Below are 17,388 nucleotides of genomic sequence, written 5' to 3'. Positions count from 1 at the left end.
GTCCATGCCCATAAGTATTCGTCTTCGCTCAGTCAGAATCAGTCTACCCTTCATCAATATCCATCCCCACACCATCAGGACCCATTCCTTAACAGATCAGTATCCATTCTTCCCTGGTTAGAATATATCCCTGCACCATCAATATCCACCCCTGTCCCATCAGTATCCATCCCTGCCTATCAGTATCCAATCCTGCCCTGTCAGTATCCATCCCAGCCCCATAAGTATCCATTCCTGCCCCATCACTATCCACCCCCACCCCATCAGTATCTGTTCCAAAATCTTCATTATCCATCCCCACTTCTCAGTACCAGTCCTTGCCCCATCATTATCCATCCCCTCTCCATCATAATTCATCCCCAATCCTCAGTTTTCGTCCTCATTCCATTAAATATTCATCCCTGCCCCATCAATATTCATTTCCGATGTTGGAACACATTAACCGGGCAGGAAAACTAAGTCAAGTTCAGCCTCAAGTTTAGTATATGAAGTGTGCATAAACCTCCTGTTCTACTTTTATCCTGTATAACAAATATATATTAGTATATTTAAATAAACAGTCTATTATTCTAGCCCCAGTTCATAACCACAAAGGAACATATTAACCACATGTTTCGGCATATTATGGACACTGTGAGTAAAGGACCAGCTAATACCCCATGCGTTCATTAACCTTAATTAATTCACATTTTTAATTCGATACATTACATAGTTAAAAAATTCAAGTGGCTCCAGATGAATCAAGTAAAAAAAAATATTCCTTTTTTTTCTAGTTACTACTTAGTGATCAATAATAACATCTTCAGACCTTTAGCACGTAATCAAATAAGTGTTGTTTCACTTGATGAATAACATATTAGATTCTATAAAGCTTATGCTTAGCTGATTTATTACCCACACTCCCTAACCCTTATGGGCCGTTATATACAGGTACTCCCGGAGATGGGCTGTATCCGATGGGGAATGACATAGTCTCATATGGCTAGAGAAACAGATACACCATTTCATCGCGGTCTGGAGGCGACGGTGAAGACTATATCGAGTTGCTGAGACCAACCATCCCAGCATCGACACCACCCAACCGATAGCTCATTCAGCAACCAATAGCATTCCTGACTGCTAGCCCCTCCAGCAGCCAGTAAAGGCACCTATCCAAACCTCTCTCATCTCTGGGAGTCCTCAGAACAGCCTCTCTGGTTGACCTCTACAAGCTCTCCAGGTTAGTGCCGGAGCAGTGTGACACAGTGGGGATTCCTGGGGCTTGCTCGTAAACCTTCGAGCACAAACCAAGTGCGAGACCAATACCACATGGCCTGGGCTCTTTGATGAAACCTCAGGGAGAATCTCTCGGTCGATGATTGGTCGCCCCCGCACTACCGCATAGAACTTTCATGGCATTTGGGGCTCTTCTTGCCTGTTAGCCAGTAAGCCAACATATTGACGCCGACCGTCAATGCTCCTCTATGTCGCATAGACCGCTATGCCTCATCAACATCTCACGAAGGTCTGTGCACCGAACGTGCTCGGGCGCGCACCGGAGTGTAGAAAGTGCAACGGGGCGAACGCCATGTAACAAGTGCCACGTCAGCGGAAGGATCCGGCCGGATGTAGCATATCCCTCCCCCGAACTACAACAAATGTTTATGTATTTTTCCACAGGAAAATATTAGACTTTATTTTCATTTTTTAATATTTTATTTCTTTCAAAATTATGTTTCACCATGCACCTTGTCCCAAACCTGGCCGGTTCAGTTTCCGCGAAAATCACACTTTTCCGCGAGATGGCTGGCGGGGGAGGGGGGTCGCGCGCTGTGAGAGCGGCAGTATCCTTCCGGAGCTCATAGAGGCCGGCAGCCTCCGCGCAACACGGGACCAGCAATTCTTACTTTCACTGATATGTAGTTTCAATAGTTCTAATTTTTCGCAAACCTTTTTCTTTCAGTTCCGTGGTCGGCCTCGACTTACCAAGTGGTATTTAACTTAATTATTCTGTGCTCCAAGACGAGCGTTCGTTGTAATATGTAAGTACTGTGTGTGAACTACGAGATGTTACTTCGGCGCCTCACGCGATAATCTAGCCAACCGGCTAACTAGTTTCAGCCCGCACGGGGCAGCCAGTAGGCGTCGCCGGAGTTACGGGCCTACGTGTTCTTAGCCCAGTATACTACGTAATTGGTAATTGTGCAGTGTAATTTTTAATCAGGATTGTAGTATGTCATGTTAGGGTTTGTTTTTGTAATCACCGCATCGTGTCCTTACCGGGTAGTAAAATCGTGAGCCGCCACTGAGAGTGGTCGCGCGTGTGACAATTCAATTCGGGACAACCGTTGCGGCCAGGACGGGCAGCACTATGTATAGGGCTGTGTCGGAATAAATTAATCAGACATCAGTCGGCATTTTCTTGTTCTTTTCAGGCGTCCCGAGTGGCCTAAACAGCTCGGGGGGCCCTACTGTGTCGAACCCAGGGACTGGAAGTAACGCGCTACTAGTAACGACGTTATTTGTAACAGTTACTTTTTATGGTAACGATCATGGTAACGCAATATATTAAGTTTTCAGTAACTGTAACTGTAACTGAATTACATTTTTCTGCCTTAAAGTAACAATAATTGTCGTTACTTCTTGCGTTACATTTTTTAAATGTATTTCTTACTGAACGAACAACGATTTGTTGATTTTTTCAATCCCAGAAAGAAAAACCCGACAAGCATATTATTTGCGATAGTATTGCTTGTACTTGTAAAACTGCTGTTGGCTAGCCTGTGCTCGTATTTTGTTTTGATTGTCATTTATTTAATATTTGCGACATGCGGGTTTACTGCTGTGCTGTTTAATTAATTAACCTACCTGTGCACATGCGCGAAAGCAATGACAGAATATAATGAAGCGAGAAGCCGAGAAAGCAGTCAAGAATTTTCGTTGCCGTGGCCTTCATATTCTAATTTTTTCAAATTCGGTCGAGTGATCAAAATAACCTTATTGTGAAGTGCTTGTTGTGTGGTGCTGCGTACAATTTTGTAGTGTGAAATAATTACTTAATGTAATTTTAAACCTAATTTAAAAATTTTCAGTTTAAATAAACATATATCTTTACTAAACACAAAATGTTTTATTAGCTTTTAATTATAACAATATTACGTATCACATTTTTAGTTTTTCACAAAGTAACTGTTAAAGTAACTTACAGTTACTTTTCTCAGAACTGTAACTGTAACTGGTTTATTTTCAGTAGTGTAACTTGTAGTTGTAACAGGGTTACATTTCCAATGGAGTATTTGTAACTGTAACTAAGTTACTTTTTAAAAGTAACTTTCCGGTCCCTGGTCGAACCACTACCTCTAGCCACAAGGCCGAACCTACCCTGAGATTTCGAACAATACTAAAATCACGTAAATTTTCATAGAGGTAGCGGGGTTCGCGTCAATATGACAATACTTTTAACTAAAACCATTTAAGTAACTGTTTTTATCATGGTATGGTTTTGGCACCCACCCCAGCTCCCACTCGCAGTACAGCACTGGCCATGCTTTGTTGCGGACAGACAGTCCAATGGAGACTCTTCAACTTTAGTATCGCTCAACACATTTCTGGTAATGATAGTCATTTTAACCTAATCTGTTTAAACTTCATTCCTCATGCAGCCCAACAGGGCGGCAAATATCAGGGGGCGGCAAAATATGAAAAGTGGTTCACTAAAACAAAATGTAAGTAGTCATTAAAAAAAGTTTTGAAAGTGTACATATCGCAACCAATAAGTTAGCCAAGAAATTAAGAAATTCTATTTAACTTGATCATGCATAATTTGTAAATATATTCGTACTTCAAATGCGTTACTTCACTCTAAGAAACAAGTATTACCATAATTCGTGGTCTGGAGTGAGTAAAACCACTGCGATGAGAGCTGGCATCTCAAGGACCCGTTGTGCGGGTGATCACTATAGCCCGTCCCACTCTTAGATTGCAGTACACGGCTTATGGCGCGCGCTGTTGCCAAATCTCTAACACATTACGAATTTCAGGAGATGCGTGTCTTTGTAATTTGGATCGAACAAGAAGCATTTTAAGATATCATATCGTAATTTATAATATTTTATACTATTACACATATAAATTTGTAATAATGCCACTTTTACGTAAATTTCAAATAAAAACTACCTATTGTAGACGAAAATTTCTTATAGTTTTCTTTTCTGTTCTAAAAATCCCATATATATATATATATATATATATAATTATATATATATCACATTTTCATGGGCCCGATAAATGCCGTATTTTTGGACAAGTCATGTCCAAAATTATAAATAAAATACGGTAATGGAAATTCTCGGTCGAGTAAGTTATGGGAAAAATCCGAACGAACAATTGGTTCGAAATGGGGAAGATTTTTTGAAAAACAGAAAAATCGCAACAACTCCCATTATATGAATAATATCGAATACGTTTTAACGTATGATAACTCGGATTACCTAATGCCGAAAAATGTTTTCTAAATACATTTTTGATACGACCAGCCATAACTGCATGGGTTCGAAAAAAATTTTCACCGGAAAAAAAAGTAACTGTCTTAGTAAACACCTTATCAAATCTGTTTAAATTGTTTGTAATAATATCATAATTATTTTCCAAAACTTTGTCTAAAACAATGTTTGATAAGATGCTTGGTGTTGAGAAGGATAGAAAAATAATTCAAAATTTTTGTTCCATGATCGCTATTGAATTCCTTCGTATTTATTTCATACATTTTACATATTATGTTCAAGAATCTATTATAATATTTTTTGTTGACTAGGGAGCCATGTATTTGAAATTGCTTGTAGGACAGAACCCCACTTATCTAAACACACGACCCTGTTTCCTCTTACGACGGCAGCGCGCGCTCTTGTACTGATAAGACACATCTTTAACAGCTATTTCCACGGAAACACTAGAAGCAATTGAGATGGGGCTGCTTTTAAAAACTAATTCAATTCATTGTGAACATTTCTCTCGCTTTCGTCCCCCATCTATCTTTAACAGAAAAAAAGTTTTCCGCGGGTCAACTTTTTGATGTGTCAGTTTGTGAGAAAATGCATTTCAATATATTAAAAAAATTATTTAAGTGAAACCTGTACAGTTTTTGTCTTAACATTTGTTCGGTGGCGTCCTAAGGCATTAATTTACTAATAAAAAAAATCTGAATGAAATACACAAGTAGGTTTTCTTTTTTAATGTGAAACATATCGGAATACTTCAAAACAGTTCGCAGCGAATAAGTTATGTTTTTTAATTTTTTCGGACACTTAAAATATTGTTAAGTATTCAAAATAAGCATTGCCTGATGCGTATTTTGATTCTATACAATATGAAAAAAAGCTTGGTCCAAAAATTAAAATTTTAAATTTCGTTTGATATTTGGCAACAACGCACGAAGAAACAAGGACAGTGCTAACGGCAATCGGCGTGTGTTAGAGAGAGAGAGAATGCGCCCATTTACTTCCACACTGCAATCTAAGAGTGGGATGCTCTATAGACGAGAGCGTCGAGTAGTGGAGGGGGTTCTGGCTGATAACACCGATCGCGCTCGGCTGTCTGGCAATCCTAGTTACACGAACCACGAACCATCGGGATTTAAATCGTGTATTAAATCTGGCTCGCCACTGCGGGAACAAGCTCGAGAGATAGTCTACAATAAAATAATGCAAAACATCTCAGCGAACCAAAAAGTTGTTAAAATTGTATACAGCAAGTGCTGCAACAGGTGTCTCAATTTTAACTGTAAAACGAATTCTAGCAGATGGTAAGGCAAAGAGCTAAACAAGATTTACCTTTTCGACACCAATGGGTACGAAAATAGAGCACATGAAAATAATCGAAGTAGACGATTTCACATGTGGTGCTGTGCAGAGAAAAATTCACGAGTTTTATACTGCAAGGAAATGCGTTCCGAAATTAAAGAAGTTGAAAAAGGCTTTGTAAGAAGACGGTGTTTTTACTGTAGCAGGGAATACTTGCGAAATTTTTTGAAGAATTTAGGATTCCCCTGTAGTTCTGTTTCTGTATTTCATTTTGAAACAGTATTTTTATAAGAAGGATAACAGCTAAAATGCGTGTTTTCGGTACAGTTTTTAGACATGAAACGCCCGGTAAATATTGCATTCCACCTTTATCTACATGTAGCCACCCTTTAATGGTTTCCGCTCAATTTTCATAATTATCCTGTGTACGACGAGAAGTCTGCGTGCCAGTTCAGAGCCTTGCGCTTAGAGGCGATACCGTGCTAGTAACACCAGTGAGAGTCTTGCTTATCATCTCGCCTCACTAACACAAATACGCCCTGACGAGCTATTCTGTGGACAAATGAATGTTGAAAAAAATTTAAAAATACTGGGACGTCATTAAGTGGCTGAGAGTGTGGTGAAATGATGAAATAAAATGCATTAGTTACGCCGTTGGTTCTCGTGTAAGACGGACTCTCGCGCGACGGTATGGTTTACCACCCCTCCTTTCCCGGCGCTGGGGGGGAAGGCTGTTGATGCGCAGAGGGACGTCGGAGCAGGCTCTTTTGTTTGTCGTCGCATTTTAGCGGCTTTTTGGGCGAGCAGACAGCCCAAAAAGCCGCTAAAATGCGACGACAAACAAAAGGGTACACGTCGTTTGTCCTAAAATCGTTTGTCCTAAAGCGTTTATCCTAATTTCGTTTGTCCTAAAAATTAGGACAAACGACTTTAGGACAAACGACGTTAGGACAAACGACTTTAGGACAAACGACATTAGGACAAACGACTTTAGGACAAACGACATTAGGATAAACGACTTTAGGACAAACGACATTAGGACAAACGACTTTAGGACAAACGACATTAGGACAAACGACTTTAGGACAAACGACTTTAGGACAAACGACTTTTAGGACAAATGATTTTAGGACAAACGACATTATGAAAAACCAAATTAGGACAAATGACTTTAGGACAAAAAACTTTGAGTCAAACTATTTTATTTAAAAACCACAGAGCATGTGAGAACTTACAGTAAAAGAAAACATTTGAAAAAAAAATGTTATATACTGGGGAAATACTTTACATTCTATGTAAAAAAAATTCAGCGTTTACGATCGTTACAATTTTTAGACATCTAGGAATAAAGACTACGGTTTCAACGACCTAAATCTGATTTTTTTTTTTTTTGCCATCTTGGATCCGCCATATTTAAATAGAGTGCCCCACTCATTATGATGAAATTTTCGTCATGACCGCCATATTGAATTTTTCTGTTCCACTGGAGGCCGCCATCTTGGATGCCGTCGACTTTGTTTCTGTTCTTTGTTCCTAGATTGCGCCAGCAACGCTCTTGATTTTTTTTGTTCTTCTGGAGGCCGCCATCTTGGATACCGTTGACTTTGTTTCTGCTGTTTGTTCCTAGAGAGCGCCAGCCTAGCTCTTTATTTTATTTTGTTCTGTTCTTCTGGAGGTCACCATCTTGGATACCAAGGACTTTATTTCTGCTGTTTGTTCATAGAGAGCGCCAGCATCGCTCTGATTCATCACATAAGGTCGATGTTCCATTACCTACCATAGCTATTATGGTCCTTATCGACATATTAAATTTAAATTTTTTAACAAAATACATTGGAAGCGCTGTGATTCGAACCATTGCAGCTCTGATCTCTAGGTTGAAAAACATACGCCTTTAACAGCACGGCCATCGAGACATTTACCAAACTGAGAATAAAATAAGGTATATATAAAAATAACATGCATATTCAGACTTGTAATTTTTTTGATTTGAAGTAATAATAGCACCACCTGTATTAAGACGTAACTGTAACAATTATCGTTACGGTCACAATCTTGTATATACGTAATGGTTTTGTTAGAAAAACGGGAAAAAATTTAAAAATCATTAAAAAATAATCAATCGAATTAAATAATAAAAATCTTAAAAAACACCGTTGCACTTTTCGTTACGGTCGCCATCTTGAAAATACATAATTTTAATGCTAGAGATTCGAGAAAAAAAATTACTTATTAGAATACTGATTAATCAGTTCGATTCCTGTCCTTGATTCGAAACTATTAGAGCAAAATAAAAAAAACAGATCCTTCCTCCACAGAGACCACCTACAGATTGATCTCCGCCACCAATAGCAAGGTATATATATATCGTCAGCTAGTATGACGACATGTCCGCCATCTTGTCTTCATCCGCTGGAGAAAACCATCTTGTTATCGTCTGCTAAAGTGTGCTGATACCATGTTAGTATAATATTATGTTCACCATAACTTTGTCCTCAACTGTTGGCATTGAACATTAACCTTGACCTTGAAAATTGACCTTAACCTTGAACCTTGACCTTGAAATTTGACCTTGAACCTTGAAATTTGTTTTTACCTTAACGACCATCATGGAAACACCATTTTGCGTTCAGTACATGCTACCAGGAGCTACCACCTGCTAGAGGTCATTGCCACCATCTAGTTTTCGTCTGCTGGAGGACACCATCTTGTGCGTGTACTCGTCTTATAGAGTACATTACCGTCATACTTGTCTAAGTTTTACCCGCTAGAGTGCAGTAATCATTTATTATTACTGAAGTGCCTGCCATCTTGAAATTTGGGTGCCATCTTGGAATCGTGTAATTATTTAGCTATAAATTCTGGAAAAAAATTCCAAAATTCAACAAAAAATTCACTTATTAAAGTAATCAGAGATTATATCAATTCCTGTTCTTGGTTCGATCCTTGGATGATGCAAAAAAAAATAATTTTATGGAAAAAATAATTATTATAATAAATTATTATCAAAGTCCTAAAAGAGACTTAAAATCATCTATTACCATCATCCTTTAAACCATTACGACCACCATTTTAGATATTTGTATTTATTGACTTATTAGTTCGGGAAAAATTCCAAAATTCACCGAAAAATTCACACATTATTTCACATATTGAATCGAAACTTTCTTTGATCTATGAACGAAGCTGAAAATAAATTTAATTTAAATACCAGAAAATTGCCAGGTTCGAGAAATAAAATACCGCAAGTTCTTTTACAAACATAATATTTATTACATAATTTCTATCCTACTAAAGGATCACTTGCGAAAGCCAGCAATCTTATAAACATTTAGCCCTGCATAGACGTGAAAAAAACTAATTCTTAGCTCCAACAGCTCCAACTCCTCCAAATGCTCTAAAGCTCCAACTGCTCCAACTGCTCCAACAGCTCCAAATGCTCCAAATGCTCCAAACGCTCCAAATGTTACAAAGGCTCCAAATGCACCAAATGCTCCAACAGCTCCAACAGCTCAAAATGCTCCATATGCTCGAAATGCTCCAAATGCTCCAACAGCTCCATCATCTCCAAATGCTCCAAAGGCTCCAAATGCTCCAACAGCTCCAAATGCTTCAAATGCTCCAACAGCTCCAATTACACCAACAGCTTGAAATGCTCCAAATGCTCCAACTGATTTCAATTACTTTTTTTTATCGAACTTGACATGATTACATGCATGACTTTATTAGTATACATTTTGGATGTCAGTGGTGACTTTTTTACACCTTTTAGTTATAAATTTATTTAGAAATGATAAAGTACATTTTTTAAAAATCTTAATTTTCTTCAAGTTTATACACATGCAATTAATGAAAACCATTATTTTATATAGCTAGCTTCCCTCAGTTCTTTAAGTATGAAGGATATTTCTTTGATGCTCGAATAGTTTCCTAAACAAAGCGAACCATGTAGAAGTCTTAGCCTGTCAACCAATATATTAGGATCTTCCCATGAGGTATAATCAATCTCTCTGCTACGTTCATCTTCCTTGTATGTTTATAATAAAAATGATTATCCCTGGTGTCTTCTGTTTCAACACCAACCACAAGGTCACTTTCGTCTTCGAACCAGTGATTATCACAAGCTTGATTAGGATAATTTATTTTGTGCCGGAAAGTAGGCATTTCGTCACCTTTTTTTTAATTTTTCTAAAATTTTAAATTTTTTCTGGAAATCTTTTTTTTTTTTTTTAATTTATCTGGTTGTTAAGGGGGTGATTTAATCTTTGTTAGGCCGCTGTAACCACGTGTTTAAACTTTGTGCCAGTGGACCGAAGACCCTTTTCCCAGGGGGCATATCTGATATTTTGCTGTCAAATGTGGACGTAGGCAGCCCAGTTGAAATTTCTCTCGCCTGCAGTCACGTCCCGAGTTTGTAATTTTATTTCTCTTCATGACCAAAATTGCATAGAGTGGCTTCTGGGCTGCAAGCTGCTTCTTCTTAGAGGCCTGCTGAGAATAGCAAGTCTCGTCACGAATGGGTCTCCAGTGGACCTATGTTCCCACCTTAGTGGCTATTCCTGTCCCCCCTTCCTCTCACTCCACCTCACATTTGTTCTGAGAAATCAAGTCGGGAGCAGTGACCTGACGTGAACTTAGCCAAGACGATGGGCTAATTCAAGGACTTTCTCCCAGGTCTTACAGAGATGTCCACGACATCTAGCAGCAGAAAAAGTAACCGCGGGCCTGGTCGCCAGCATGTAGAGCACACCCTCGTGACACCTGGTGGCAAGTCAGCTCACCGCCTCAATTAGTTCCACTTTACACCGCTAGAAAGCAGCGCCGCAGCGCCATAAGGCACTATGTTTCTTCTCGCGGCCTGTAGAAGTCGATTGTTTGTTGCCTTCTGTACTTGCCGGTAGAGAGTGTGCATGTCTGTGTTCTTGTCACGACCGCCTCGGACTCCTTCGCATGTTTTCGGCCATGAGCTGAACCTTCCCCCTCTTTTTTCCTAGGGCCGACCACCCGATTTAATTAGTAGCTATGACCGTCATCGCCAGGACTCAGTACGCTGACCTCGGCTGCTGACCACATCTTCTCAGCGTCCTCTGCGCTAAGAGGCTTTTCGCGGGAACGGCGATTTTCGGTTGCATAAAAGATGTAGTCAGTTGCTTAAGGGATGTGATCCCATTTGTACAGTAGCCAGGCAGATGTAATTTTTAGAAAAAGTCATTTGTAGTTAAAATTTTTATTTATTTTTTATTCTTTAAAAATTAGTTTTCTTAACGCGCATCCGCGATTTCTCGGTGCACGTCATCCTGATGTCGGCGCGAGACACCTCGGAGGCCCTGTTTCCACACCCTGTTTGGTGAGTGATCCGTTTTTTCCCCCTCCCCATATTCCCATTTGTCGGCCTTTCGCACCGAATGTGTATGACTGTCTGGAAGAAGGTCTAATTTATTTGAATTTGACTTGTGTTTCAAACAGGGCCCAAGTTTCTGGGGAGAGAAATTGCTCCCCGCATGATCTTCGGGACCTCCAGCTGATTTCCCCCTTTAGAAGAGTTTTCCTCTCGGTCCGACGTCATCCTGGGAAGACCCGGGTGATATGAGCTATATATATTTTCCGCTTGCATGGAAGGAACTAAATTCATTAAAAAGATACCAGCGAGCAGTGCTTTAAGAACGTAATCCTTAAGAACATGTAAAATCAAGGAAACTAATATATATATGTAATCGTTGGGAGGATAAAATTTTGGTGCTATACTTGAAATTTTGTTAATGTAATAATTTGTTTGTTAAGGTGTAATATGTATTGTTTTAAATAATGTAGGGGCTCCCCCTTAACTTTGTTAATTACTAAGATCTTTATTATCATGTCGAAATAATGCTAAAACAAAACCTCTTAATGATAAACCAGGAAAACCTATAGACCAAATTATTTATATAGTGTATTTTATATCATATACCTTCTTCTACATAACGATCCACGAACTCCCAAGTAACTAGAGTGCAGGGAGTGTAAATTTTGTCTCTTTTCACCGCCTCGTGTCCCCTCTGGTAATTAACTTTAATTTTCTTAATATTTTGCCCAGCAGTTTCCAAGGTGTTTTTAATTAATTTAAAATAATATATTTTTTGGGCACGAGGGGCATTACAAATTTATTACGTCATTTCCATCGTTTTGATCTCAAGCCACCATCACTGTCTTCGCTCTTGACTGCTTTAGGTGCTTCAGCACAGTACTCAATTATGTCAGCATCACAAGCTTGATCAGGAAATTAATTTTATTACGTCGTTTCCATCGTTTTGGTCTCAAGCCACCATCACAGTCTTCGCTCTTGCATGATTTAGGTGCTTCAGCACAGTACTCATTCATGTCAGCCTTAGATTTGTCAGCACAGTCATCGATCATGTCAGCCTCAGATGTGTCACCACAATCTTCAATAATGTCAGCTTCAGATGTTTCATCACAGTCTTCGGTCTTGTCAGCTTCAGGTGGTTCTCCATCTTTCACATTTTCATGGAGATGACTTAATATTGATGTAAATATATTTTCATTTCTAATGAGGTTTCTACTTTCTTCGTTGTTTTTTTTTAATTATTGTCTTGATATATATCAGTATTTTTAGCATTAGCTTTTTTACATTCTTCATAATCATTATTGTCGTCTAATATTCTGCCTTCGTTCCTCTTCCACGATGTTGGAGCACAGTCTTCGTTATCTTTATTCATCTTAGTTGTACAGTTCTTGCAATGTCTATCCAAGTAATATCTTCAACCAAAGGATTTATGACACTGACTGCAATTATATGGTTTTTGACAAGGACCCAAATTATACTCCTTCTCTCATGTCGTTTAGCATTCTTTCTCAAGGTAAACATCTTGCTGCAGTATCTACAGTGATGTCGTTTTGATACAGCTACAGGCAACGAATCAGGGTACATGTTAGATTCTGCGACAAATGTCAAATGCAAACTAAGAGTTTTAAATTAAAACCATTACTTAAATAGAATTTTTTAAATATTTCGTCAGCGAGAGTTAAATTATCTCATGCAAAAGTACTGGTTGTAAGTAGTTATGCTTTTCAACAACAGATGATGCCACGTGTTGCTGCAGGTAAATAATATTTATTTCTTTTATGCGGGTTGCGGATGTTCACTAACGATCGCAAAAGAAGGATGTCTTTGCTAGACTCCAATGAGAAGGAAGTTTGTTCATCCAGTTAGTGTTTCTCAGATTTCTCAGGCCATATTATTATTTGACTGAATAATGATTTTTTTAAATTCCACCTGATAAAAATATTGCAAGTGGTGATTTAGTAGCAGAAATTCACTAATTAAATTTAACCTTGAATATAATGACATGTCTCATTAAAAGTAAAACTCCTTCATGGAGAGATCGTTTTCTCAGAAATAACCAGAAGCACTTGGAGAAACCATAGGAATGATCGCAAGCACACGGAAAAAAGCCATCAAAATATTGACAAGAATAATTAGGAGCACATGGAGAAAACCATCATAATATTGACATGGATAATCGGGAGCACACGGAGAAAACCACCACACATTTTCTTTAATAAATTACAAAAAAAAAATTAAACAAAAATTACAAAATATAAAAAAAAAATGATTCTGCTAGCTTATTAAATTCTCATTATTGAGCAAAGATAGAGTTCTAGTCCAAGCCAGAATCAGTTTTTGTATATTTTGTATTTTTGTTTAATTTTATTAATTTTTTTTTTGTAATTTATGAAAGAAAATGTGTGGTGGTTTTCTCTGTGTGCTCCCGATTATTGTTGTCAATATTTTGATGGTGTTCTCCGTGTGCTCCTAATTATTCTTGGTAATATTGTGATGGTTTTTTCCGTGTGCTTGCGATCATTCCTGTGGTTTCTCAAAGGGATTATGGTTATTTATGAGAAACCGATCTCTCCATGAAGGAGTTTTACTCTAAATGAGACATGTCATTATATTCAAGGTTAAATTTAATTAGTGAATTTCTGCTACTAAATCACCACTTGCAATATTTTTATCAGGTGGAATTTAAAAAAAAATCATTATTCAGTCAAATAATAATATGCCCAGAGAAATCTGAGAATCACTAACTGGATGAACAAAACTTCCTTCTCCTTTGAGTCTAGCAAAGACATCCTTATTTTGCGATCGTTAGTGAACATCCTCATCCCGCATAAAAGAAATAAATATTATTTACCTGCAGCAACATGTGGCATCATCTGTTGTTGAAAAGCATGGCATCATCTGTTGTTGAAAAGCATAACTACTTACAACCAGTACTTTTGCATGAGATATTTAAGTCTCGCTGACGAAATATTTAAAAAATTCTATTTAAGTAATGGTTTTAATTTAAAACTCTTAGTTTGCATCTGCCATTAGTCGCAGAATCTAAAATGTATCCTGGTTCGTTGCCTGTAGCTGTATCAAAACGACATCAATGCGGGGAGCAATTTCTCTCCCCAGAAACTTGGACCCTGTCTGAAACACAAGTCAAATTCAAAACAAATTAGACCTGCTTCCAGACAGTCATACACAGTCGGCGCGAAAGGCCAACAAACGGGAATATGGGGAAGGGAAAAAACGGATTACTCACCAAACAGGGTGTGGAAACATGGCCTCCGAGGTGTCTCGCGCTGACATCAGGATGACGTGCACCGAGAAATCGCGGATGCGCGTTTGGAAAACTAATTTTTAAAGAATAAAAAAAATAAAAATTTTAACTACACATGACTTTTTCTAAAAACTACACCTGCCTGGCTACTGTACAAATGGGATCACATCCCTTAAGCAACTGACTACATCTTTTATGCAACCGAAAATCGCCGTTCCCGCGAAAAGCCTCTTAGCGCAGAGGACGCTGAGAAGATGTGGTCAGCATCCGAGGTCAGAGTACTGAGTCCTGGCGATGACGGTCATAGCTACTAATTAAATTGGGTGGTTGGCCCTAGGAAAAAAGAGGGGGAAGGTTCGGCTCATGGCCGAAAACATGCGAAGGAGTCCGAGGTGGTCGTGACAAGAACACAGACATGCGCACTCTCTACCGGCAAGTACAGAAGGCAACAAACAATCGACTTCTACAGGCCGCGAGAAGAAACATAGTGCCTTATGGCGCTGCGGTGCTGCTTTCTAGCGGCGTAAAGTGGAACTAATTGAGGCAGTGAGCTGACTTGCCACCAGGTGTCACGAGGGTGTGCTCTACATGCTGGCGACCAGGCCCGCGGTTAGTTTTTCTGCCGCTAGATGTCGTGGACGTCTCTGTAAGACCAGGGAGAAAGTCCTTGAATTAGCCCATCGTCTTGGCTAAGTTCACGTCAGGTCACTGCTCCCGACTTGATTTCTCAGAACAAATGTGAGGTGGAGTGAGAGGAAGGGGGGACAGAAATAGCCACTAAGGTGGGAACAGTGGCGTAGCCAGGATTTGTGTATGGGGGGTGTTAAGAAGCATGCGGGGGGTCCGGGGGTCCTCCCCCAGGAAAATTTGGATTCTAAGGTGTAAAATAGTGCCATTTTAGCAGTTTTCGGTACTTAAATTTAAATATAGTAATGTTAAAATTTTTATTAATTTTAATACGAAATTGTTTGAGTGATGAATAAGAAATTAATTAAATATTTGGTGCTAAGGGGGGGGTTTGAACCCCTAAAACCCCCCCTTGGCTACGCCCCTGGGTGGGAACACAGGTCCACTGGAGACCCATTCGTGACGAGACTTGCTATTCTCAGCAGGCCTCTAAGAAGAAGCAGCTTGCAGCCCAGAAGCCACTCTATGCAATTTTGGTCATGAAGAGAAATAAAATTACAAACTCAGGACGTGACTGCAGGCGAGAGAAATTTCAACTGGGCTGCCCACGTCCACATTTGACAGCAAAATATCAGATAGACCCCCTGGGAAAAGGGTCTTCGGTCCACTGGCACAAAGTTCAAACACGTGGCGTACAGCGGCCTAACAAAGAGTAAATCACCCCCTTAACAACCAGATAAATTTAAAAAAATAAGATTTCCAGAAAAAAATTTAAAATTTTAGTAAAATTAAAAAAAGATGACGAAATGCCTACTTTCCGGCACAAAATAAATTATCCTAATCAAACTTGTGTAATCACTGGTTCGATGACGAAAGTGACCTTGTGGTTGGTGTTGAAACAGAAGACACCAGGGATAATCATTTTTATTATAAACATACAAGGAAGATGAACGTAGCAGAGAGATTGATTATACCTCATGGGAAGATCCTAACATATTGGTTGACAGGCTAAAATGGCGGTCGTAATGGTTTAAAGGATGATGGTAATAGATGATTTTAAGTCTCTTTTAGGACTTTGATAATAATTTATTATAATTATTATTTTTTCCATAAAATTATTTTTTTGCATCATCCAAGGATCGAACCAAGAACAGGAATTGATATAATCTCTCATTACTTTAATAAGTGAATTTTTTGTTGAATTTTGGAATTTTTTCCAGAATTTATAGCTAAATAATTACACGATTCCAAGATGGCACCCAAATTTCAAGATGGCAGGCACTTCAGTAATAATAAATGATTACTGCACTCTAGCGGGTAAAACTTAGACAAGTATGATGGTAATGTACTCTATAAGACGAGTACACGCACAAGATGGTGTCCTCCAGCAGACAAAAACTAGATGGTGGCAATGACCTCTAGCAGGTGGTAGCTCCTGGTAGCATGTACTGAACGCAAAATGGTGTTTCCATGATGGTCGTTAAGGTAAAAACAAATTTCAAGGTTCAAGGTCAAAATTCAAGGTCAAGGTCAAATTTCAAGGTTAAGGTCAAATTTCAAGGTTAAGGTCAAATTTCAAGGTCAAAGTTAATGTTCAATGCCAACAGTTGAGGACAAAGTTATGGTGAACATAATATTATACTAACATGGTATCAGCACACTTTAGCAGACGATAACAAGATGGTTTTCTCCAGCGGATGAAGACAAGATGGCGGACGTCGTCATACTAGCTGACGATATATATATACCTTGCTATTGGTGGCGGAGATCAATCTGTAGGTGGTCTCTGTGGAGGAAGGATCTGTTTTTTTTTTTTTTGCTCTAATAGTTTCGAATCAAGGACAGGAAACGAACTGATTAATCAGTATTCTAATAAGTAATTTTTTTTCTCGAATCTCTAGCATTAAAATTATGTATTTTCAAGATGGCGACCGTAACGAAAAGTGCAACGGTGTTTTTTAAGATTTTTATTATTTAATTCGATTGATTAATTTTTTAATGATTTTTAAATTTTTTCCCGTTTTTCTAACAAAACCATTACGTATATACAAGATTGTGACCGTAACGATAATTGTTACAGTTACGTCTTAATACAGGTGGTGCTATTATTACTTCAAATCAAAAAAATTACAAGTCTGAATATGCATGTTATTTTTATATATACCTTATTTTATTCTCAGTTTGGTAAATGTCTCGATGGCCGTGCTGTTAAAGGCGTATGTTTTTCAACCTAGAGATCAGAGCTGCAATGGTTCGAATCACAGCGCTTCCAATGTATTTTGTTAAAAAATTTAAATTTAATATGTCGATAAGGACCATAATAGCTATGGTAGGTAATGGAACATCGACCTTATGTGATGAATCAGAGCGATGCTGGC

Source organism: Bacillus rossius, chromosome 10, assembly GCF_032445375.1.
Source record: "Bacillus rossius redtenbacheri isolate Brsri chromosome 10, Brsri_v3, whole genome shotgun sequence".
In the NCBI taxonomy this organism is placed as follows: domain Eukaryota; kingdom Metazoa; phylum Arthropoda; class Insecta; order Phasmatodea; family Bacillidae; genus Bacillus; species Bacillus rossius.
This window is presented reverse-complemented; position numbering follows the sequence as displayed.